The 8,460-nt window shown below is 51.8% G+C and overlaps 1 long non-coding RNA gene across 1 annotated transcript; it reads left to right on the plus strand.

Annotated features, from left to right (window-relative positions):
• The first annotated feature begins 3,714 nt into the window (after positions 1-3,714).
• On the plus strand, positions 3,715-8,075 carry LOC135326024 (uncharacterized). The gene is made up of 2 exons (XR_010386706.1): positions 3,715-4,094; positions 7,165-8,075. It is a non-coding gene; the product is annotated as an uncharacterized LOC135326024 (long non-coding RNA).
• Positions 8,076-8,460: the final 385 nt, after the last annotated feature.

The following is an 8,460-nucleotide window of genomic DNA, read 5'->3' on the forward strand; positions in this document are numbered from 1 at the left end:
GGCCGGCGCTGCTGGCACAGGAGCCATTCCCCAGCGACGTGCCAGTGCTCCCCTCCACCTGCCTGCCCTCTGCCCTCCTGCCAAGCTCTCACCTCCCGTGGTCGGAGGTACCTGCTGGGCCTGATGCCCTCCCAGCGCCTGCCTGCCCAGCCAGGGCAGTGCTGCTGCTGCTGCAGCTACAAGAAGCTCCCAGCCAGCAGCCAGCCCTCTCGTCTTCATGGGCACACCCTCTTGCCTCACAGGGCTGTGGTCTCTGCTGAGAGGCACTTGAGGATCTGACAAGTCCTGCCTGTTTGCCTACTGCTGGCCACTCAGCTTGTTGCAAGAGTCGTGCCCTCATGATGTCCTTTGCCCTGGGCAGGCTTTCTGAGGATGTGGCTGGGCTCTTCCTGCATGGGGAGCTCCACTTCCCACATGACAGCCTGCCATGTCGTTGGAGGGCAAGCCGACACTCTGTGGAGAGGAGCAATGCAGCCGCTTGCCAGCCCTCCCCGCTGTTGGTCAGGGGGGTGGAGACTGAGGAAAAAGCTCCCCGTCCGCCGGAGATGCTGGGCATTGAACCCAGGACCTCCTGCATGCAAAGCAGGTGCTCTTCCACTGAGCTACATCCCCTTACAAATTGTCGGGGGGAGGGGGCTGATGCGGGCACATCTCATGCCACGACATGTCCCTGACAAGCACAGCCCTGTTGTGCCCTGGTGCCCTGAGAGCCTCAGCAGAAAGCAGCACTCAACCCCTCGTGCTGGCCCGCAGGCTGGCATGGGGCAAGCTGGCATTGCCTCTCAGCTGCCACTGCTCCTGCACCAGGCTTGCACTGCCAGGACTGCTGTCCCTTCGCAGCGGGCGGCTTCCTCAGCCCACGGGCGCCCCGGTCCATTCCCAGGCTCTACGCACTCTCACACACAGTACTGCTCACACTCACACCAGTCACAGTGTCTCTACATTTCTGTTGCTATAGTCTTGCGGTGCGCCTCATGCTGACCAGGCTGTGCACTCCCCTTTCTGGCCACACCGAGATGGGACTTCAAACCCACTCCAGCCCTGGGGATGGGACTCCTACCCATCCCCCTGGTACGTCTTACGGTGGCCAGCCCGCGTATCCCCTGCCTGGGACGCCTTACGGTGATCAGCCCGCGTACCCCTTCAGCGCACTCTGTTACCAGAGCAGAATTTAGAATGCAGGCGGGAATTTAAGACTCACCTTCTCGGGGCCTCCTCTTGCCAAAGATCCCAGGTGAACTCACCCCATGGCGCCAGATGATCGTTTGGAGACGAGAGGCCCCAACAGTGCTCACCTAGGGTCCCATCTGGGGTGCCACGCTCTTAGGGAAGGTTAGGCTCGCCGGCCACCAGAACAGGGTCCAACCCTAGGTTCCCGCAGAAAAGTTCCCAGCCAAATCAAAGCAAATTAAATAATGACATTTTAAGGACGTGCATGCCGTCATTACAGCTCGAGCTGGGTGCCTCCAAAGAGGGACCCCGAGCAAAGAAATCCCGGGGCCATTACGACTTTCCAGTCGAAGCTCTCCACCCCTCCCGTGGTAGTTCAGACCACTAGTAGTATTCAGGTCTGGGGTCTCCTGCTCCTTACTGGCTCGCATGGTTGTTCCTAGGTAGGCTGCTTTTCTCCCTTATCTTTACTGTTGCGGTTTCTGCTGACGGATGTGTCTTTGTTTCTTGTTGGGGCCTACCGTTGCCTCGCAAGGTCCGGACAAGGAGGAGGAGGAGGTGATTCCAACCCATAGCAATGAAGACTGCCCCAGCAGTGAGCGGAGGCTTTGTCCCTCAAGGTCCTGATGCCCTGCGCCGGTCTTATTTCAAAGCCTCGACGTCTGTTATGGAAATTAGGCTTGTCGGCCACCATGACAGGGCTCGAGCCTAGGTTGCCGCAAGGAAAGTTCAGAGCCAAATCAAAACAAATTACATTTTAATCACGCGCGTGCCGTCATTACAGCTCGAGCTGGGTGCCTCCAAAGAGGGACCCGAACGTAAACAAATCCTGGGCAATTATAGGTTTTTCCACTTACATTTCCCACCCCTCACGCGGAAGTTAGACCAATAGTAATTTCTTGGTCTGGGGTCTCCTGCTCCTCATTGGCTCTCACCGTCGTTCTTAGCTAAGCTGGTTTTCTCCTCCTTCTTGTTTTTTGCGGTCTCTGATGAAGGTTGTACCTCTGTTTTTGTTGGGTCTGGCGGTTGTCTCCCAAGGTCTTCTTTTTCAATTGTTTTGACGTCTTCCCTTTCGGGGTGGGTAACACAGGAACGCAGACTGCGTGTGGTTTCCCTGTTTTCCCAGCCCGAACGAGCTCTGAGGCACTATTTTTTACTAAACTCGGTAAAGGTTTATTACTTTTCCCAAGTGCGGCCTAAGGCTTCAGCAAATGTAGCTACTCATGCTAAGCAAGTTTTATAGAAGTTGTGCTAAGCAGCTATTTCTAGACAGTTTCAAGTCACTCTTCTTTAACAACATCCTCCCTTTCGGAGGGTGAGACCCAGCAATGCTGACTGCTTGTAGCTTCCTTATCTGCCCAGCTTGAACCAGCTCTGGGGCCCTTGCTTACTGACCTAGGTGAAAGTGCCTCATGTTCTCTGAGTGCAGCCTAAGGCTGCAGCAAATGTAGCTCCTCCTGCTAAGCAAGTTGGATAGAAGTTGTCCTAAGCAGCTCCCTCTGGACACTTTCAGGTCAATAATTTCCTGAAGGCCCACCTCTCCCCTCCCCAGAGCTCTGCTCTCCATGGGCAAGCTTTTCTCAGCTGCTTCCTGAGCCCACCGTGCCTGCCTGCTGCCCAATCAGAGTGCTGCAAGAGAAGTGACCTCCCAAACAAGCTCCCAGCCATGCCAGCTTTCCCTGCCTCTGCCTCTGCCCTCTTCAGCAGCTCTCCTCTCGGCTGGGGGCTTTCTCCTGCCCTGCATGACCTCCCAGTGCTGCCCGCCTGCTGCTGGCCAAGCAGGCTGCAGTCACAGAGCTCATCTCACAAGCACTGTGCCAGTGCTGCCACAGTCACCTGCCTCTCTCTGCCTCCTTCCTCCCTCCAGGCTCTGCCCTCTACCTCCTGGGCTTTGTCAGGCCCTTGGCCACCTCCCATGCCTGCCCACCTGCTGCTGGCCAATCAGCTGCTCTGAAAGCAGAGACCTCAGCATCCAAGCCACCAAGGTCACCTTCACCTCTCCCTCCCTCTCACCTCCTCCCAAGCTCTCCTTGCTGCTGGGCAGCCTCTCCCATGCTGCTGATGACCTCCTAACACCTGCCTGCCCACCCACTGCTGGCCACTGGGCTAACTGGAATGCAAGTGAGCTCACAACCAACACAGCAGCCATTGTGCTTGCGCCTGCCCTTCCCGTTCCCGCTCCCGCTGCCACATGCCCAGCTGTTGAATCAGCTCCCAGCGCTCATGGTGACCCCAGTGGCTGCTCCCCTGCTGCTGGCCGGCGCTGCTGGCACAGGAGCCATTCCCCAGCGACGTGCCAGTGCTCCCCTCTGTGGAGGACTGGGTTGAGGGCAGAGGTCATGTGAAGATTGAACAAATAAAGGAAGAAGAACTAAGTGCATATCGCACACAGTTGATGTGAGCCGAGTCACGTATGAACATGAAAACAGCCAGTCAGAGCCAAGGGCACGCTGTCCTTGGCTGCAATGTGTTACAAGTGAACTTGTGGGTGATGGGATGGGGAAGTTGCTGGGTAAACAAAGTTGCTGTTACCAATAAGGAGCTCAGCTTTTGCAATATGTATGAGCCTGATTAGTCCTATACTATATAAAGAAAGACCACGCCTAATAAAGTTGAAGTACACTGATCACTCATATTGAGCGTCTGGGTCTTCCCTCCGTCGGCTCCTCCCGTGCAAGTTTCCAACAAATGGCGCCCGAACAGGGACCCTGCTGGTCAGGGACTCGGTGATTATAAACTCAGGAGTCGACAGAGTACTAGAGACAGCTGGTCCTGCTGTGCTAAAGGCGACGAGACACAAAAGGGGGTCTACGTGCCAGAGTTACAGAGGAGGTGGAGAGGACACAAACAAAGGGGGTCCGTGCCCAGGACGAGACGGGGTCCTGCCAGAAAGTCTCGCCGCAGGTCTTGCAAAGGTTGCAACGGTAAGTGAGTAACCACGGAGCGACAAGCGGCTTATGATTTGTTAAGATGCTTTTTAGAAAAGCGGGGTACTCAAGGAATAGAATGTCATAAGGAACTCCCAGGGCTATTAGCTTACGGAGTGGCTAAGGGGTGTTTTGTTAACCCAGATACCATGTTCGAACAAACTGAATGGAAAAAATTTGGGGACAAGTTGTTTGATGAAGTAATAAGTGACAACAAGACAGCAAAAAAGCTGATGAAGCCGTGGAGGGCAGTTACTAATGCTCTCGCACCTCAAAAAAAAAAAAAAAAAAAAAAAAAAAAAAGTAGCTGCCGCCGCTGCGGAGCGTTTGGGAAGCCCCGATGGGTTCAAGGAGCCCCCGCATGCAGAGGTGTCCCCATACCCATCGCCCCCCTCGATCCGAACCTTTACTATTGCCCAGGGAGGGTCTGGGAACACAGGCCTGCCAAAAGGAGCAACATTGACCATGCGGCAGATCCCCCCTCCTCCCTCAGCGCCTCCTTCCCCCCCTCCCCCCCTCTCTCCACCCCCCTCTCTCTCTCCCCCCTCTCTCTCTCCCCCCCCCCCTCCCCCCCCCCCAGGAGGAGCTAGAAAGAATGGCGCAGGTACCTGTAGGACCGCAAGCTATGCTAGTAGAGGCGGTGAAACAATTAGGAGAGAGCATGAGAGAGCAAGCACAGGCGTTGCGGGATAATATGCAACAGAATCAAAGACAGGTATTCGCTGCCCTTGCTCCTTTGCAAACTCTCGGCGGAAATACCCGCCCTGATCGACGATCGGCACGCTGCTACCGATGCGGCGTTGTTGGTCATCTTCGCAGAGAATGCCAAGCTAGTAGAATATGGTGTCCCAACTGCAAAAGCAACAAACATGATGGAGCGGCTTGTTGGAAGGCTGGCTCGGGAAACGCCCGGAGAAGCGGGACGAGCCGCCCCGCGACGACACAAAAGGCGGCATTCACCACAACAACTCAGCAACCCCCGCAGTTAACACAACCACCCCAGCCGGCGCCCAGCTCCACTCCGAACGGCATGAACCCCTTTGTCTTCGACCAGCCACCAGAGGGAGTCTCGGACTGGACTTGGCAACAGCAGTAGACGCCACCTTATTGGATACAAAGCCAACAAGAATCCGGACGAATGTCTACGGACCAGTAATTATTAATCATGAGCCAGTAGGTGCCTTACTGATTGGAAGATCGTCTGCTACAATGAAAGGATTACAAGTTTTGACAGGATTGATCGACAAGGACTATTTCGGGGAAATACAAATTGTGGTTTCAGCAATGTTTCCACCTATGCACATACCACAAGGATCGAGAATAGCCCAGCTTATTCCGCTTCCCCACCTGACTGTAGGGGTGGCACCAGCGAAAGAGCAACCACGAGGCTATGGTGCTTTTGGTTCCACTGGAAGTGTAGTATTACTGACTGTCGGAATGCATCAAAGGCCCCGGCAAACCGTGACTGTAAAGTATAAAGAAGAATCTATACGCACTAATGCCTTATTGGACACTGGAGCGGATGTATCAATAATTAGCACTAAGATTTGGCCCCAGCATTGGCCAACCCGAGAGACCAGCTCTACGGTAGCTGGAGTAGGCGGGGTCACCCTCGCCCGAAAATCATCGACGCTACAATGGACTATAGGGAACAAGGTGGTTAATTGCTCCGTTTCCATTTTACCCCTACCTGAAGGAGTGCAAGCATTAATAGGGCGCGATATCCTTGCCCAGATGGGTATGGTGCTTACCTCGGAACACCCTTTATAGCACCGGCCATTGCCTGGACTTTCCCAGTCCCACTCAGCTGGAGGACTGATCAGCCTGTGTGGGTAGAGCAATGGCCGCTTGAACGGGAAAGTCTCATTCAAGCACATGAACTAGTAAAGGAACAGTACAAACAAGGTCATCTAAGACTATCTACCAGCCCTTGGAATACCCCAATATTTGTGATCAAGAAAAAATCCGGCAAATACAGACTTTTACACGATCTACGTGCTGTAAACAGACAGATGCATGACATGGGCGCTTTACAACCGGGGTTACCCAACCCAGCAATGATCCCAGAAGGCTGGCACCTGCTAATCGTAGATTTAAAGGACTGTTTCTTTACTACAGCCCTCCATGAAGATGATAAACAGCGATTTGCATTTATACTCCCTGCTACCAATAGAGAGGGGCCAGACCAAAGATTTGAATGGACAGTACTACCGCAGGGTATGCGAAACTCACCAACCCTCTGTCAACTCTATGTCGATGCGGCACTTCAACCGTTACGTCAACAGTGGCCAGAGACCATGATATATCACTACATGGACGACATATTGTTGGCACAAAAAACCCCTTTTTCTCCCGAACAAAAATTTGATCTAATCACACAATTAAAGAAAAAGGAACTTGTGGTGGCCCCGGAAAAGGTACAGGAATCCAGCCCCTGGCAGTATCTAGGTTGGCATATTTCGAATGCCACCATCAGACCACAGAAATTGACAATCAGGACTGACATAAGAACACTCAATGATGCTCAAAAACTCTTAGGAGACCTCCAATGGATCCGTCCGGTTGTCGGCATTCTACGCCCCTTGCTGAAGGGAACAGACCCAGCGGCTGCCGTCACGCTCACAGAGGAACAGCAACGGGTACTCCAGGAAATTGCATCGCTAATTACTACGCGTGCTACGCACCGACGCCTGGAAAATCAGCCACTTGATCTTACTATTTTCTGTGGCCCACAATACCTAATGGGAGCCATTACACAACACAAAATAAAAACGGGGGAAAAAAGAGGGTTGGCGGAACCCATTGTACTAGAATGGATAGCACCACCGTTACAACCAAAACGAACTATTCCAGGAAAAAATTGATAAGACCCTATTTGTACTAAACTATTTGTGTGTATTCGGGGACGACAAAGAACCACCAGCAATCAAACATCATATAGAAGAAGAAAAGGCTGGTAGCCGGACCTTTAGAGTAAAATACCGGGACATGAAAACGGGAGTATGGATAGGTCCAGCAGAGGTAATATATGTAGGGCGCGGTTATGTGTGTATATCTTCTCCCACAGGACCGGTTTGGGTTCCCAGCAGATTTACGAAACCTGTGATAGACGAAGGAGCGACTGTGGACAAAGACCATGCTCGGAATCGGACAGACAACTCTGCGCAAAATTGTCCTATTGATTATGATAATTGCTGAAGGGTCTACGATGTTGTCTCAGATTGATACTCAGCAGAATATGTGGGTTACATGGGCTAACGAAACTAACCAGCGCACCTTTTGTTTGTCTCTAGCCTCAGGAAGCGATCCCTTCCGGACGTGTCTATTTGGGGTGCCTATAGGAGCTCCAAAGGAATTGGTCAAGCTGTTAGGCCCATACTCAACTTCACTCACTCTCTTAAATGGGTCCTTCTCGAGCAACCTCTCAGACGGAGTGGTTGCTGCACTGCAACATCTTAATATATCGTTGCCATGGGATCCACAAGAATTAGATTTGTTAGGGTCAGTAGCAGTAGGAAACACTAGTGATAATTGGACACAAACCTGTTTTATGCTAAATAAAGGTAAACAAAATAAGACTCATTGGACGAACATAACGTCTAGAACTTTAGGGTTTAACGCCAATGGTCCTATGAGTGCCCCTAAGGCACTGCCTGCTGGTATTTTTCTAATTTGTGGTGACAGAGCATGGCAAGGCGTGCCAGGAAACGCTTATGGGGGACCTTGTTATATAGGACGCCTGACACTCTTTGCCCCTGACTTACATGATCAGCGTTGGTCAAATCTGACTGCAGCAATCAAACATAGAAGAAGTGAGAATCGTCGAGGCAAACGTGAATTGAAAAAACTAGGTTCAGATTGTGCTGATGATGTAGCATTATGGGGACCTGCGGAAAGGTTTTTCGCCGCAGCTTTAGCTCCTAACGTTGCAGTTGCGCATGCCATGTCTAATCTAAATAAACTTGCTTGTTGGGCTGTTAGGCAATCAAATGTTACTACACAAATTCTCTCTGAAATGTCACAGGATATGGATAGCCTGAGACATGCAGTGTTGCAAAATAGAGCAGCTATAGACTTTCTGCTTTTGGCACAGGGACATGGGTGTGAAGATTTTGAAGGAATGTGTTGCTTTAATCTTTCTGATCATGGACAATCGATCCATGAGCAATTGAAATGGCTAAAGGACCACACCCAGAGAATCACCGTGCAGTATAATTGGTTTGATGATCTGTTTAGAAAAATGTTTGGTAATGTGAGTACCTGGGTTTTGAGCTTGATCAAAGAAGGGCTGCGTGTTATACTTATAATTATATTAATCCCTGTTGTTGCAAGAGTGATTTTTGGCTGCTTAACACAGAAGCTT

This window comes from Dromaius novaehollandiae, unplaced genomic scaffold (assembly GCF_036370855.1).
Source record: "Dromaius novaehollandiae isolate bDroNov1 unplaced genomic scaffold, bDroNov1.hap1 HAP1_SCAFFOLD_42, whole genome shotgun sequence".
NCBI lineage: Eukaryota > Metazoa > Chordata > Aves > Casuariiformes > Dromaiidae > Dromaius > Dromaius novaehollandiae.